This window comes from Callospermophilus lateralis, chromosome 14 (assembly GCF_048772815.1).
Source record: "Callospermophilus lateralis isolate mCalLat2 chromosome 14, mCalLat2.hap1, whole genome shotgun sequence".
NCBI classification, from domain to species: Eukaryota; Metazoa; Chordata; class Mammalia; order Rodentia; family Sciuridae; genus Callospermophilus; species Callospermophilus lateralis.
The window spans coordinates 7,265,073-7,281,089 of NC_135318.1; the positions used below are offsets into that span (position 1 = coordinate 7,265,073).

General features: G+C 56.1%; 1 non-coding gene across 1 annotated transcript; it reads left to right on the top strand.

Moving 5' to 3' along the window:
- Window positions 1-14,838: 14,838 nt before the first annotated feature.
- On the top strand, window positions 14,839-14,944 carry LOC143380804 (U6 spliceosomal RNA). Its single transcript, XR_013088687.1, has one exon. It is a non-coding gene; the product is annotated as a U6 spliceosomal RNA (small nuclear RNA).
- Window positions 14,945-16,017: the final 1,073 nt, after the last annotated feature.

The window sequence follows — 16,017 nt, forward strand, 5'->3', positions numbered from 1 at the left end:
TCCCTTTCCCAATCTGCCTGAAATTTTACCTTTTCAGTACATTTTGTCCAGAGGTCCTGGCTGTAGTCAGTGGGAGAGAAATGCTTAGTTCTCTTGATTCACAATTGAAGTCTAAAAATCTGTTAACTACGTAATTCAGTCTTTCATCCTTGTTTAGCTCTTTGTCTACGGGATATGTTATGTGCTGAAAAAGATGGACTGATGTCTTCTCCCACCGCGTTTCCCTTTCGTGCCTGAGCCATGACTGGTGAGGCCAAAAGCGTGAAGGCATCTCAGTTTGGGTTTCACAAAAACACCATGTACCTGCTCAATGTTTCTGTATAGCGAAGCGTCACAAGGTGGTGTCTTGAAACCACTCTCACCCACAGTGTTTGTTGGTCACAAGTCCAGGCAGGACGGGTGGCTTCTGCTCAGTCTCAGAGGCTGAGGTCAGGGAGCTGCCAGGCTGTGATTTCAGGCTGGAGTCTGGGGGCCACTTTGGGATTCTGACACCACGTGGACCCTGAGACGGGCACTGGGGTGACAGTGGTTTATTTGAGAGAGGATCCTAGGAGACAGGGGTGAGAGCGTGGGAAAGGAGGCAGAGGGAGGAGACTGGGACAAGGCCACACACGGTGAGGATGTCCTGCAGTGGGGCTCAGGGGAACTGGTGAGCCTCAAGCTGGAGGGAGTCGGGGTACAACCCACAGGAGGACCTGGCTGGAGTGAAGAGGGAGGAGGAAAGGAGAGCAAGAGGGGCAAGGGGAGGGGCGTGAGAAGCAGGTAGGAAGGGACCGAAGTTCACCAGTGGCAGCAGGAGCCCTTCAGGCCGCAATGCCCAGAGTTCCCGAGTCAGTGGGCGTCTCTGAACCTCAGCATCCACAGCTCCAGGGAGGGGAAGGTGGGGAACCCTCCTGCAAGGGCTTTCCTAGGTGACAGCCTGTGACCCCAGCAGGACAGCAGAGGCTGGACAAGGGTGGCCAAGTAAACAAGCCACGTGACAACGGCTCCAGAGGCCTCGCCCTCTTCTCGGCAGGGCTGGGACGGGGCAGGGAACCATAGACCTTCCGGGGAAGAGGCAGCCCTGCGGGCCTCACCGGGGAAGGCTGTCCACCAGACAGCACTGAAAAAGGCAGGGGGTGCTGGACTTGGCCCTTTTTCTCCTTTCAAAGAAAGCACCAGCGCTGGATTGGCAACGCTGCTCAGTCGCCGCTCTCCCGCAGCGGGGACCCTTCAGCAGGACACCGGTCCTTCCCGCCAAGTGCTGGTGACACCGAGCGTCAAGAGCACATCTGGAGCCGCTGCGTCCCAGGGCCTCCCCCAGACACACCTGCCGCTGGCAGCTGAGAAGTTGCTGTCCCGTGGGGTGGGGTGACCCTGGGACCCGGAGGAGCGCAAGCAGGAACCGCCTGCAGAGGGGCCCGGCTCAGCCGCTGGTCCGCTGGGCCTCGGTTTCCTCGTCTGTGAAGTCCAGGGTCCCGGCGGAGGTCGTGGGTCAGTGCCTGGCAACCAGATCCTAGCAGCTGGTGCTGAGCCGAGCCCCACCTCGCCAGGGTGGAACCCCATGCCCCCGACGCCCGGCCAGGGCCTGGAGCGGCCCTGCACCAGCAATGCCGGGTCTCCCCCTGGCCACCCTGCGGGGCCTCCCTGGGTTCTGATCAGCAGAGCAGTGCCATCCACTGTCCCCATGGCAACAGACACCAGGGTCACTCTGGGGCCAGCTGTCTAAGTGCAAACAGATTTGTACTCAGGGTCTGTGAGCATCTTATCAGCATTTTTCAAAAGCCAAGGAATAACTGGCTCCTGGTCTCTTCCCTGTCGTCCAGGCCCTGTGATCCCTCCCAGCGCCCTGCAGTTGGTGAACACAGGGTCAGAGAGGACAGACAGTGGGGAGGCAGCCACGTCCTTGGGGTAAAGGGCATCAGGAATCCCTGGCCTCTGCACCATCCACAATGGCCTCAACCCCAGTCTGGGGCTGTAGCTGAGCAGCAGGTACCAATTTCCCTCCAAAGGCAACCTGGCAGTGAGTGCACACAAAGGAATATCACACAGCCTTGAAAAGGAATGGAATTTTAACATATGTGACAACTCCACAGAGCTTAGGAACATCACACCCAGTGAAATAAGCCATAACAGTAGAACAGATGCCCACCACTCCACTCACAGGAGGGGCCACTCCATGCACTCACCCCCACATGGTGGGCATGGGGTTCCGCCCTAAGGGAGGTGTGACTCAGCTCGGCATAGGCAGATTCACAGACGGAGAGTAGAATGTAGATGCCAGGGATGTGGGGGTAGGTCATGCTGGGGTATAAATGGTGTAGGGGCTCCACACATTGTGAATGTCCTCAGTGCCAGCCAACCATACACTTGTGAGTGGCTAAAAGGACAAATATCATGTTTTATATATTTTACATCACGCCCTGCCCCAGCCTGACAGCTCACAGCCCAGCTGGCCAGGACCGTCCCCTGGTCTTTCCACCCGCCCTGAGAAGAGGGGCCGTGGGCAGAGCTGTGGGCAGAGCTGTGGGCGAGGAGGGCACCTGGGTCTCCAGGAGACCTGGAGAAGCCCATCCCCGGGGATTTCCTGTTCACCAAACCTGGCCTCCAGCTGTCCCCAGCCCCTCGGGAGCTCTTCTCCAGCAGATGAGGCAAATGAGCAGCCCCAGCCTGCTCCTCTGCCACCAGCTGGTGACAGATGATCATTATGAAGGAGGGAAGCAGGGTCCATTTGTCATTTTTGACATTTGAAGCTGAGAAGGTCCTGTGACCGTGGCGTTCCCTCCCCACAGGATGTGACAGGCCGTATGCAAAGCCAGCCTGGGGGTCTTTGCTGTCATTCAATTTACACTAATCCCGCACAGCTTGGGGCACTGAAGCAATGTCATTTAACACGTAATTGCTTTGCTTCCTCATGGAAGAGACGGCTGCACCCGATGCGATTTGTCATCTCATTAGGCAATCAATATTAAAACCAGGAAACACGTGCATGTGTGCAGGCTCGGTCCCCAGCAGCACAGCAGGGGGCTGACAAAGCAGGACAAACAGCTGGGGGGGGGGCACCCTGACCTCCCCCCAATGTCCTCTAACCTCCACCAGGACCCCTGTTCCCAGCGCCGTGGCTCTGCTGCCTTCTCCAGAACACGGGTCCCGACCCTTGGTGGATTTGGACACCAAACTCTCCATCCTTTCTTACAAAGACTCGGGGCCACCTTTTTTCTGTCCTGGAAAATAGCCAGTCCAAAAACTGAAAGCAGGATCAGGTCCCTGTGTCCCTGCATGCAGGTGTGTGACAGGCTTACCTGGTGTAGGACTATGTTGGGCTCAGAGAATCTCTGTGACCTGCAGGAGGCGAGAGAGCACTGGGCTTGTGAGGGGAACTGTCCGCTGAATGTAGATGGGGAGGAGGAACAGCTACCAGCAGTGGAGGAGAAGCAGCCTGCGATGGAGTCAGAGGCCACCAGGAACCTGCAAGATCCGGGAACTTACAAGGTCACTGAGACCCCCACACCTGGGGGCTCCAAGAAGGGGTTGCTAATGACCTCTAGAGAGGTCCAGAAAGAGGCTAAGTTTGCCAAAACCAAGGGGAAGCCATTTTAAAGACATATGTCTTTTATAACTTTTATTACAGACAGTGTGGACAGAAGGTTGGAAATTCTTGCAAAAATAAATCCAGACGCAGCATCCTGTCAAGCAAGAGGCTGGAAATCACAGCCTGGTAACCACTTGAAAATACGAGACAGGGAGATGATCCATCCATCACCAAAACCCAAGCCAGAACCCAGAAGCAACTGGGGCTTCTCTCCCCTCGCTGAACAGGAAGCGCCCCCCGAGCCGGCTGGAGAGGACATTCGGACTAGGCCGAGGCGGAGAGGGAGCAAGGGCAATGGTCCTAGATGTGATGGGTGCAGCTGATGCGTGGCAAACTTGGAAATGGCCCAAATGATGACTGGGTGTCTCCAGGGATTGGAGAACCAGGCATTGTCTAATCCTGGAGATAGATATGTATTTTTTTTATTCCACGGGTTTTACATCTTTCATTTTTTTGAAGCTACTTCACAGTTCTGGAAATTGTAGATAACAGTACCAAAGGAAGTGAGTCTTGTCCACAGACATGCAAATTAATTCTGTGAGGTTGAAGGACAATTGGTTTCCTTCCTCCCTCCCCCAGGAAAAGGCAGCTGGGATCTGCTGGCCATGTTTTTTCCCTGCCCTGGGCTGCAGCCGGGGACCTCACACATGCTAAGCAGGAGCTGAAAACCCCTGAGCTAGCTAGCCGCCCGCCTGTGAATTCTTTTCCAGCACCCCTTTGCCTATGTGATTGGCTCTTTGAATTTTCCTTGGAACCACTGTAACATTTTACTGACTCCCTCCTTATTCGGTGAGATCTTTGACATACATTCATTTTACATTCCTATGACAAGCCCTAAGACACGCTCTTCTAAAACATACATCAGGAAGTTTTGACTAAAAGTAATTGAAAACTGTGACTCAGCGGGCTGCAGCAGCAGGATGTATCACCCAGGGTAACAGTGAGCCCAAGGGAGGGGACTCAGGGTGCGCTCCTCCGCACTTCTGGAGCCCGGGCTTGCCATCCCCTGCCCTGCTTGCCCACGACGTGGGCATGGCTCCCTACTTCTCTTGATGAGTGGCATCTGTCACTCGCACCTTTTGGGAGAAGAACTGGATTGGGGCCCATCCCTAAACCCGCTGCTGCAAGGACTGACCTTCGAGTGACTGGCTCAGTGAGGCCCAGGAAGGCCACCTGCAGGACATGGGGTGTTAATCTTGGTGAGAAAGACGCACAGAGAGCACCTTTAACAAGCACCCCACCCCCCCAGTGGGGACGCCTGTGCCTCCTTGGCCCCGGAAGCACAGCCCAGTTCTCCGCACCTCAGCCACCTGCCCTCCGTTGTCCCAGGGCCCCTGGCTGCTGCAACTCCAGCCTCTAGTGTGTGTTGGGCTCCGAAGAAGGGGGCGGAGGGAAACCTCTTTGCCTGAGGCTTTACCTGAAGCCCTGTCCACCTTAATTTCCACAGAGGTAGCACACACCAGCCACCACCCCCAGTGACACAGCCACCTCTTGTGCTAAAAGCATACAGGGCCAAAACTGCGCGGCTGCTGACAGGTAGCTGGGGAGTGGGCGCTCAGCCGAGCACAGCACCCCAGGGGCCCCAGGAGCCCAGGGCATCGGCAGCTCTCGAGACGCCCCAGTCTGTGACGGAGAACTCACAGGAGGACTTGGAGGTTGGTCTTGAAACAAGCCTCGACCCACTCAGGAGCCCCAGGCTAGCGGTTTTACAGCAGAGTGGACTCCGGGGTCAGACCCCAGGGAACAGCAGCTCTGGGGACAGAACCAAAGGCCCAAGACAGAGCACAGCAGGGTCCGTTGGGGCTCAGGGGCGGGAGGGAGGGGAACAAAGGCCTCGGGAGCATCCCTCCCTGTGCTCTGCAGCTTGGCTTGCTTCCTGCCCTGCACCCCCAGGTTCCGGCTGCCTTAGACACACCCCAGACCCGGCTGCTTACTCCCAACCAACCATTCAAAGGAGTTGGACAAATTCAAGAAGTCATCCTCATTGATGTTATCACCTTACACCATAAAGCCTTACATACAGGGCTTTTGTCCGTTAGTCGTCAACTACTCTCTCTCTCTCTCCCCATATATACACACACTCACACATTAGTCGTAGATGGACACAATACTTTCATTTTTTTTAATGTGGTGCTGAGGCTCAAACCCCGTGCCTCACCTGTGCTAGGCAATGCTCTACCACTGAGCCCCAGCCCCAGCCCTCCACCTGCCTTTTGAAGTCCTTGCTAGAGAACTGCACTTGCTGTGATCCTGCTCAGCAAGATGGGGAATTAAGGTTTAGGGAGCACCTACTGAGCCCCTGCCATGGTACTCATTGATTCACATCCCTCCCTCGTCTCTTCGAATCCCCACAGCAACAGTCAGCAGCACACATTTCAAATTTACTTTTATTTTAACTGATGAGGAAACAGGATCAGAAAGATTGGTAAGTAATTGGCCAGGGTCAGACAGCCGGCAGTGGTAGCATTTAACCACGGGTGAGTGGAACTGAGAAGCCGGGCCCTTCAACAGCTGCTACCACTTTACTATTCCCGCTCTCCTCCCTGGACTTCCTGCAACACTGTCCGCCTTTTAAAGGACAGATCCGAGTTCTGCAGAAGTGAATACTAGCACTCAGAATGAAATGACAGTGTACATCACTCGTGCCGTTCCCAGGAGTCCCAAGACATTGCGTTTTGTGGATAAGAAAAGTACAAGTGGGTTTTGGATTAATTACGCTCCCACCTGACTCAAAATTTTCCTTGATTGGCAGTGGCTGTGACGAGCAGCCATTTTCTCTACCTGCACGCTCGGTGCCCACAAACCAGCTTTCCCTCGCACTCTCCTCTATCTGCCTCGGCCAACATTCAGCGCTGACGGGTTTTCACACTGACTAATGCCGCTGAGAGCCCCCCTGGGTGTTCACATCAGCTCTGTTCTCCACACCCCAAAAGCAGAATCCCCAAACTTTCACTACTCGGGAATAGCTAAGCAAACTAGAGTCCCGCCACACAATGGAAATGTCTGTCCACTCAAAAGAACGAACACTGACATGTGATGCTACGGAGCCGGACCTGGACAGAGCCGGACCTGGACAGGAACACTGTCCCCTGAGACACAAAAGTTTGTGTGTTTTCCCCACACACGTGTATAACGCTCTTCTCATGCGTCTCTCCCATGCTGGATGGAGCCCTCAGGGACAGGGGACAGTGTCTCATCAACTCTGAACCCTGGGAGGCTAACTTGAGCCTGGGACCAGCCTTCAGCAAATTTTTGTTCATCAAGTGCCCATGGTGTGGTGGGCACAGCTCCAGGTGGTACGTACACAAACGGTTTCTTTCACGGGCTTACCGTCTCACGGATAGAGACACGTAGGATCAATGGCAAACAGGTGAATACCCACAGCATGTCGGCAGGTGAAGGTAAAAACTGCCAAGAAATGCAAGTGAGGGGGCGAGGAGAAGGAAGGTGCTGTCTCAGCTGTGCCATGGGGAAGACTCAGATGAAGTGACACTGTGACAGAGACCTAAAGTGAGGGACCCATGGGGACGTGTGAGAAAGAGTGCCCAAGAGGGAACAGCATGTACAAAGGCCCTGGGACAGGAGTTGCCTGGGGTACTCAACAGTCAGCAAGAAGAGCAGTTTTCCTGGGATGAGGACAAGGGGGAGGTGGGAAGGACATAGCACCAGAGAGGAAGTCAGGCCTGGGTCGGGGGGAGCCTCGCAGGGTCTCATGTCACTGAGGAAATGGAACCACTGCAGAGTTTGAGCAGGAGAGTGTGGATTCAACCTGTGTTTTAGAAGGATCATTTGAGTAGAGCATTTGAGTAAGGGGATGTCCTTGGGGTAGGGGAATGACGCATTCTGACGGTGGCCAATAACGCTCCTGGAGCCAGGCCACCAGGCCCCAACACTGGCTGCATCATCTGCACGAGTTTCTTAATTTCTCTGCCCTATTTTACCCACCTCCCATGGATCGTCACCTTCCTCACTGGTGCTCCCAGTGTGGCCCTTAGGCCACAACCCCAACCTCACCAGAACCCACTAGAAAAACAAAGGCTCGAGCCCCACCCAGGCCACTGGCTCAGTCAGCTTTCCCCCTGCTGCGGCCAAAACACCTGACAAGGACAATTAGAGAAGGAGACGTTTATTTGGGGGCTCAGGGTTTCAGAGGTGTCAGTCCATAGACAGCCGGCGAAGAGTGTGGCCGAGGGGAGCAGCTGGGAGCAGGCTGCTGGGGAACTGAGACAGCTCAGCTCACCAAATAGAAACCCAAGGCTCCCCGGACCCACAGCCTGCAGCCACGCCCCACCTGCCTGCGGTTAGCACCCAGTTCATCCCCGTCAGAGGTTCATTCAGCGACTGCGTTAAGGCTCTCCTAACCAATCGCTTCACGTCCGAACCCTCCTGCCTTGTCTCACACATGAGCTTTAGGGGACACCTCACATCCAAACCATAGCACCTACTATTTCAGAAACCTGGGCGTGGGATTACAGGGCCTCCAGTTAGATGTGACCATCAGATGGACAATAAATACCATCCACGCAGCTTGCAGGGCAGAAGTGCCTAAAACAATTGCCTGCTGTTCATCTGAAATGCAGATGTGTCCAAGTTTGCACAGGGCCCGGTGTGTGCTCATAGCTGTCACCATTACCATGGAGCAAGACTGGGTGGCCGGCTGGGACACAGGGCACAGGGCAGGTGCCTTCTTCTCCAGGAGGCTTCTTCCACGTGGTGATGGGCAGCTTCCAGGGACACCCGTGGGCGCCTGGGATCACCCTACTCCCTCCTTCTGCTGGGTCCACGATGGGGTGTGAAGGGCGGCCCCTCTGCCCCTGGGCTCAGGCATCGGGGTCTCTGGGTTCTCCTCACTTTCACTGGCAATTTCCCTCAGTCAGCAAGACTTCGCGAACCCACCAGCCAGCTGGCCTGGGACACTGCAAGAGAGAGTAGGTTTCTGTTTCTGGATTGTTCTGGTCAGTTTTACCCAGCAATCAACCGAGGAGGTGGTGTATGAAGAAATTAGAAATGTTAACCGAATGGGTCAAAAATAGGGTTGGAGGGTATTGGTGAAGACGTTGCGGAAAATGCACTTCTTGGCTTCATCAGAAATAACAGACATGTCTGTCCCATTATTTGTCAAAGGCATGAGTAGACTCCATGTCCACCCACCACCGGCCACCCCACCGGTTCCAGCACTTGGTGCCAACCTAGTACACAGATACTGTTGGAAACTTCATGCAAAATCATCCTTCTGAGTAGCTGTCAGATACGTCAAAAACACTGATTATCATGTTAACTCGGGCTCCAGGAAATAAACACTGAATTGGAATATCTAGTGGAATAGAAAGTGCATCTCAGCTCTGTTCACAAAAAAAAAAATCTCCAGACATTCCTGCCTCATCAGGGCTTAACGTGTTAACACAGATTGTTCCCTAGCAGCGACTTAACATGCAAGCAGAGGCCTGGAATTAACACGTCTCTACTTTTCTTTAGCCAAATGCTAGTTCTAATTATAGCATTCAGACTAACATGCATATTTATTTGCTCATCTCTTGCCTTGGCTTGTAATTAAGAGTCAGCCCGGCCTACCTCAGAAAAACGGTGACAAATTATTACAGTGTGTTCTGGGCTTGTCTGAGGAGAGCAGTAGGTTAAGTAAACTCGGGTGTTCTCCATTTCCATAATTATGTCATCATGTTACATTTAATGCACGTGGCCAGGACAGAAGCCAGCACCCAGGGACCGCAGCCCACGAGGCCAGATCCCACAGGAAGAGAAAGCAAATTCTTCCCTGGAAGCATGTGGGAAGGGTGGGAGCCGCCCCCCCCCCCACGGGTCCTCACCTCCCCCTCCCCAAGGAGAATGGCCAAGCTCGCCACCCAGGGCTCCGGTCGGGGACCCCAGAGAAGCCATTTCTCATGTGACTGAGAAGCGCATGAGAAAGCCTTGAGGAACTTTTATCTATCCTTCCAGCTCAGCAAACAGCAGGGGCTCAATAAATATTTGTCAAATGAACAGAGCGTGTGGGGAAACAGGGTAACTAATGAGAGGCACTCGGCGCTTTTGGGCTTTCCCGGCTCATAGCAGGCCTCTCTCCTGTCTCACAGGTCACCTCTGTCAGGGGCTAGAAGGAAATTCTCCTTCAAAGAATAACCTGACAGCCCCCTGGGAGACATCCTGCCTGGGAGACATCCTGTGGTTATCAGGATCATCAGACACCCTGCAGCTGGCAGTTTTACCACCCACATCCAGCAACTGCTGATTAGAGAGCTTCCCCATCCCCAGCATATAAATACCCCTATGTGAACAATAAAAGTTTGCAGCTTGATCAGAATTCCTGTCTTGCTGTCATCCTTGTCCCTTCATTCCTCCCCATCTAGGTTCGATGCCCACGTTGATGTGTCCTGCCGGTCCGGACATTTGGTGCCCAACGTTGTGTGCTCGAGCCTTTGACTGAGAAGGAACACCGTCCTCCTTGATGTGTCCTGCGGTCAGCACACACCTCTCTGTTGTGTGGCCTGGGCTCAAACCCTGCACCCCGTGTCTGAGGTCCAGCTGCAGGATCAAAAGCAGTCACCAGCTCCCTGCCAAGTGGGCTGGGACAATGTTGGTGGCAGGTGGCCGTTGGGGGTGACAGATGTCGCAGGTCTCAGAGCTCAGGAGACAGGTTTATCGGGCTCCCTCCCACTCTGTATCCAGCCAGTGGGTCACCAGGTCCCACCAGCCAGTAGAGGTCAACCAGTAGAGGTCAACCGCAGGCCTGGTCCATCCTTTCTGCTGTTGGAAGGCACGCAGAGGACCACATCCCTGCCTCACCGAACTCTGCTGCTCTCCCACAAATGCCATCGTCCCCTGGCCAGTGCTTGGTCAGAAATGGTGACAAGCACTGGACCCGCTGGCCAAGTGCCCCATGAAGCCAGCTCTGCTGTCTGTTCCAAGTCCTTCCCTCCACCTGCTCGGGGCTGAGCCTTTTCATAGAAGAACTTCAAGGAAGATTCCAGAAGGTTCTCATCTGAAACACAGGAGGGCCCTGCTTAGCTCTAGCAACATCCAGCACCGCTCAAAAAATGTGCCGCGCCTTCCCAGGGACGAACATCCATGCTACAAAAGCCAGAATTCAGGGGACCCCAGAGGGCCCAGAGGACTCCTTCCTGAGAGTGTCCGTGACCTCTGCCCACACCGCTCCTCTACTCTTCACCTTCGGCCCTGGCCAGAGCTCCCTTGCAGCACAGGGTCTGACTCCCTGGCCACATAATTCTGGAAACATGAGAAGCCCGGCCCTGCCCGCCCATCCCCTCCTCTGCAGTGACCTCTCTCACCCACCGGGCTCTCCCGAACGCCTCTCTGTCCCCAACCAGCACATACAGGCACAGCGACCTCCTGCCTGTCAGGAGAACTCTGCTGGACCTACCCTAAGACTGGTTCACACTGAGGGTGGCGAGCTTCACCTCCGGTCAGCCCCGGGAAATTCACGCCGTTCAGGGCTTGGCAGGAGGCTCCTCCCAGGGCTGCGCTGGGAGAGAGGGTTTTCTAGAGGGTTGGAGTCAGCCTTCGCTCAGTGCCAGTCTGAAAATACCTGTGCACACAGCCTCTGGGACACCTAGTGACCCGAACACCTTACATCATTCCGGGCTTCCTCGCTGACCGCTGACAGTGGAGCAGACAGCAGGGCCCAGGGGTTGGGGAAGCCCCAGGAGCAGCTCCCGAAGTCATCCACGCTGCCCAGGAGCCTCGGCTGGGCCTAGGGACACCCACCTCTGGAAGCAGAGGAAGTGGAGGAGAGAGAATCTCAGAACCGGGGGAATCACTGAGAGCTTGAGTCTTCAGCTAGGTGGACGGCAAGGAAGGAGGGGACAGAGGCAGGCGGCACAGGCAGTGCCAGGGCCTCCCACCTACCCGCTAGGCCAGAGCCTTCAAACCAGGAGGCTAAAGGGAGGAGCTGGGGAAAGTCGAGAGCAGACCCCCACCCTGATCCTACTGGGGACTCCCGGAGAAGGCCACCTGCTCTGCTGTCCACCCCAACCCAGGGAACCCTATCCCACAATCCTGGCACCCCACCCCACCCCCTCCTGGGCCAAAACGGTCAGAAAAGTGGGGGCTCTGTGACCCCTGCTTGGCCTCACAGGACACAGAGGGGACCCCTGGGTTTAGTGATAGTCGGGGTCAATTGAAAGCCTGGTGTGGGGAGTTGGAATAAGCCACTTCAGTGAAGGTGAAGTGACCCCAAAGCCAGGACCAATGGAAGTCCAGTCAGACCCAGGGCACCTGCAGGGCCCCAGGACATCTGCCAGGGAGGGTGGCTGAGCTCCACCAACTGCAGACACGAATTCTGCCACAAACCCAGGCCACTGGTGCAGGATGAGATGGACCTTGGCCCCTAGCAGCCTGGCCCACCCAGGGGAGGCCAGCCTCACACCTGGAGGCCAGCCACTCCACCCAGAGGGAGCAGGGAGAGGAGGTCTTGATGCCAACCGTGTGGAGCATGGCACTGAAGAGGCCCCCTCCCACTTGCCATCGGGCGCAACGTGGAAGTCGGTGGCCTCAAGCCGTCACGGAGGCTCCACGGAGATGAAGAATCCCACTCCAGAGGGGAGTCTGCCGAGGCTCGAAGGAAGGCCAGAGAAGATTCTCTCTAAAGCTCTCAGCTCTGCTCCCCCCTAGAAGCAAGGCTGCGGGGCAGAGTCCCGGGTCACGGCTGTGAGACAGACGCTGAAGGAACCTGGGCAAAGGAGGGCCACCGCACACCTGTCCTGCACCCCCCTGGGGACCCGAGTGGCCTGCTGTCCCCCAGGCTGTTGGCCCTGGGCTGAGCTGTGTGCAAGAAGGACGTCCTGCCACGGCCCAGAGGCACAGGGAGGAGACTGGTGAGCAGCCAGGTCACGGGCCCTGAGACCAGCCCTGCCAGAGGTGAGCACGGCCGCCCTGAGCAGCCTGGGGGCCTCCTGAGCACAGCGACCAGTGCCTGAGGCCAGGCAGCCCTGGGGAGGGCAGGAGCAGGCAGCCTGTTAGGTGATCCCAGGAGGAGACTCCGGTGCCCCAACTCCAGGAGGGACCAGGCGTATCCACAGCCTGGGGAGGGCAGCTGGGGCAGGGGCCACCTCACCGACTGCGCCTGTCACCCACTGCTTGACTTAGAACCTGGAGTTCCAGCGGATGCCCCCACGGGGTCCTATGGCGACCCCATGGTCATCAATGGCCAGGCGTTCAATTCCGTGAAGACCCCGCCCCTCCCGGCACACCAATCTGACTCCTGGGTCTAATCTACCGCATTTCAAGAAACCAAGAATAAAACGAATGTGCGCTGATGAGCTCGAGGGGCCCCGTTCAGAGAGTGCACATGGGACGACCCCATCTGCCATCCCAAACTCACAACAAGTCCACTGCTCTTGAAAACAGTCACCAGCTGCGCAGAGATAGCCCCAGTGCTGACCTCGGCAGAGCCCCCTCCACATTCTCAGGTTCTGGGTTAGGGCGTGAATATGTCTTCTTGGGGGATATAATTTGACCCATAATACCGTCCCTTCCCAGGGCAGCCCACACCCAATGAGGCCGACACAGGTGTGAAGGCTGGAGCATGTCATTGGAGGGGCGGTCCAGTCCTGGAAGGACAGGGCTCTCCACCCCATCCACTGGCTTTCCCGCTCACCTCCAGCAGAACAGCTCTCCCCCCACCACCAAACAACTCCCAACATGACTCTGTCTCCAAGTGACTTCCCTGGGGACCAAGGCTGCATCATTAACTCACCCTTTGTGGGGACACAGGCCATGCAGGCAGGTCACTGGAAATCTAAGAGCACACACACATAAGGCCTCCAGATCAGAGCCTCCCTTCAGCCTCCGGAGTGAGGGCACACTCCAGAAAGTTCCAGAAACTGCCCTGAGTAGGCACCTGGATTCCGTTCAGGAGCAGACAGAAACCCCTCTGCGGTCACACCCTCCCCGTCAGGTGACGCTCCCGGTCTGCAACCCTGGTCTGGCCAGCCCTTGGCTGGTATCCACTGTCTGTCCATTTCTTCATGCACGAGCCATTTGTTGGGCCTCTGCTGTGCGTCATGCTAGGTGTCCAGGGCACGTGGGGGTTCCTGCCCTCGAGGAGCCCAAACGCAGCCGAGGGGAAAGGCGGGCCAGCAAGTGTCTATGACACAGAGTGACAGGTGTGGGAGAGGACGCAGGGGCTTCAGGGGGAGTCCAGGGAAAGGGACTCAAACCCAGAAGGGAAGGGGGGACAGGACGGCTCCCCAGAGACCCCGAGGGAAGAGGACACGCAGACACTCCTGGCATCTGGAGTGACAACGCTGTGTGGCTGGAGGGCGCCTCGGCCTGTCTTCTGCTGCTGTGACAGACAGCACAGCCCAGGAAACTCTCAAATAGAAGTTGGCGGGGGCCACGTTCTGGGAAGGCCCAGATGGAGACTCTGGAGCTGAGAGGTAACAGGGCCCCGGGCTCAGGAGGCAACAGGAGAAGAGAAAGCCGAGATCCCTCGTAGAACACAGCTCTCACTGTGACCACTGACCCCTCCTGAGGCCCGAGCCCCCACCACCCAGCGCCTCCCGGGGGCCCCCCTCAGCACTGTCAGCTGGGGACTCAGTTCCCACCCGTGGGGTCTGGGAAACACCGTGGAACCACAGCAGGTGGGGAGGGCAGAGGCCACAAGGAAGGTCCACGCCCAACACGGAGGGGCTGGGGCTGAGCTCAGTCCACGGGCGCAGGGGCACTGGGGACAGAGGGCCGACGAGGCCAAGGCGCTGTGCGGAGAGGGATGAACGTGCCTCGGGGGACAGAGACCAGGACCAGGGTGCAGCGCTCCCACCACACGGAACAGCCCAGCTCTGCAGAGGCCTGGCAGCCCTGGGTCCCTCCCAGCCAGTGAAGCCACCACCACAAGCCCAGAAGGACCGCTGCCTCAGAGACACCACGAGCCTCGCGGGCTCCGCAGTTTGCAAACACATCCCTGCGGGCAGCCCTCCCCGGGGACGAAGGCAACGCGCTGCAGATTGTCAGTCACTCGGCGCGGAGTTTGGCATCTGCCTCTCACAGCTGCCCGCATTCCCAGCTAAAATATTAAAAGAAATATTTTTGTGTTACAGTCTCTGCTTTGCCAGAATCTTGCTGTGCATTTGTGACAATTTTATGGGCTCCTCCGAAGGCTGAGGGAGCACTGCAGAGGGGAAGGACGAAGGTGGCGTTCCCAGTTCACAAATCAGCAGCCACACTGCGCTGGGAGGGGCTTCCTGTCCTGGCAACGCATCACCACGTCACCTTCACAGTCGGAAGAGTGGGCAGGAGTGCTCACTCGGCAGCACAGACACTAAAATTGGAACCATACACCGAAGATCACCATGGCCCCTGGGCAAGGGTGACCGGCAAATTCGAGAAGCATTCCATATTTTGAGCAAACCTTTGGAAGGTCATTTCACCATTGTTTATTCTAAGAAAATAGACTCAGGTTACACTGGATAGCCCCCAATATTGAAATGTAACTTTCATACCAAAAAAAAAAAAGTGGGCACAAGTGAGAGACCAGGGGCAATGTCACTGGCCTCGTGGTCCCTGAGCCCATGCAGGATAGAAACCAAACACAGCTAACCAGGGCGTGACGACAGAGCCATGGATTGCGCTGATTCATGCAGCAGGGTGGCTACCCAGGAGGGTGGCGGAAGTCCAGAAGGAAGGGCACACAAGTGGGCTCCAGACTGGAAATCAACACAAGCTGTGGGGCAGCCTCTCACCGGACCCACACCATGGTCCAAAACGTTGGCACGTGGTTTAAAATGTGTCTAAGATCCAGTCAGATCTTCCCCGGACTCTTAACGTGGAAATGCGTCTGAACGAGGGCCCTGGTCCAGGGACTGTGGCCACACGGGCTTGCCTCCCTAATGCCTCCTTGTAGTTTGGCTTGAACCGTGGATGCGACCCGGAGGCCATTCCCCATCTACCGTAAGCATGAAGTGTGCAGCACTTTTCTCCTCACCACCTCCAACTTGAACTTGAAGCCTCTACTCCCACCTCTGCCATTTAGCTTAAGCCCAGAACGTGTTGTGCCTTCTGTGAACCCGGTGTTACTGCCTCAGAGAGATCGGTAAGAAGCCCCCACCCATCTCCACAGAGCCCCTGCATGAGGACAAATCAGACCTCCTGATGACCGAGCCCCTCTGTGTCCAGTCCTGGTTATTTCACATCTTGAAAGCTGGCCTCACACTAACTCAGGGAGAGAAGGTGCTATTTAGCCCAACCCTTCTCCTCACTTTACATATGACAAAACTGGACCAGACAGGGCACTTTGCATATGGCAAGGAGTAAAAAATGAGATGAGATACTTTTAAAAGATTGATAACTATGTCAAACGAAAAACTAACTTGCACAGGTAACAGAACTTGTTAGAAGTGGCTGTCACTGTCCCTACTCAGGCAGCACTACAATGTCTGATACTTTGGGTGGCTGTGGGATTTGAGTGTCTAGCCTGT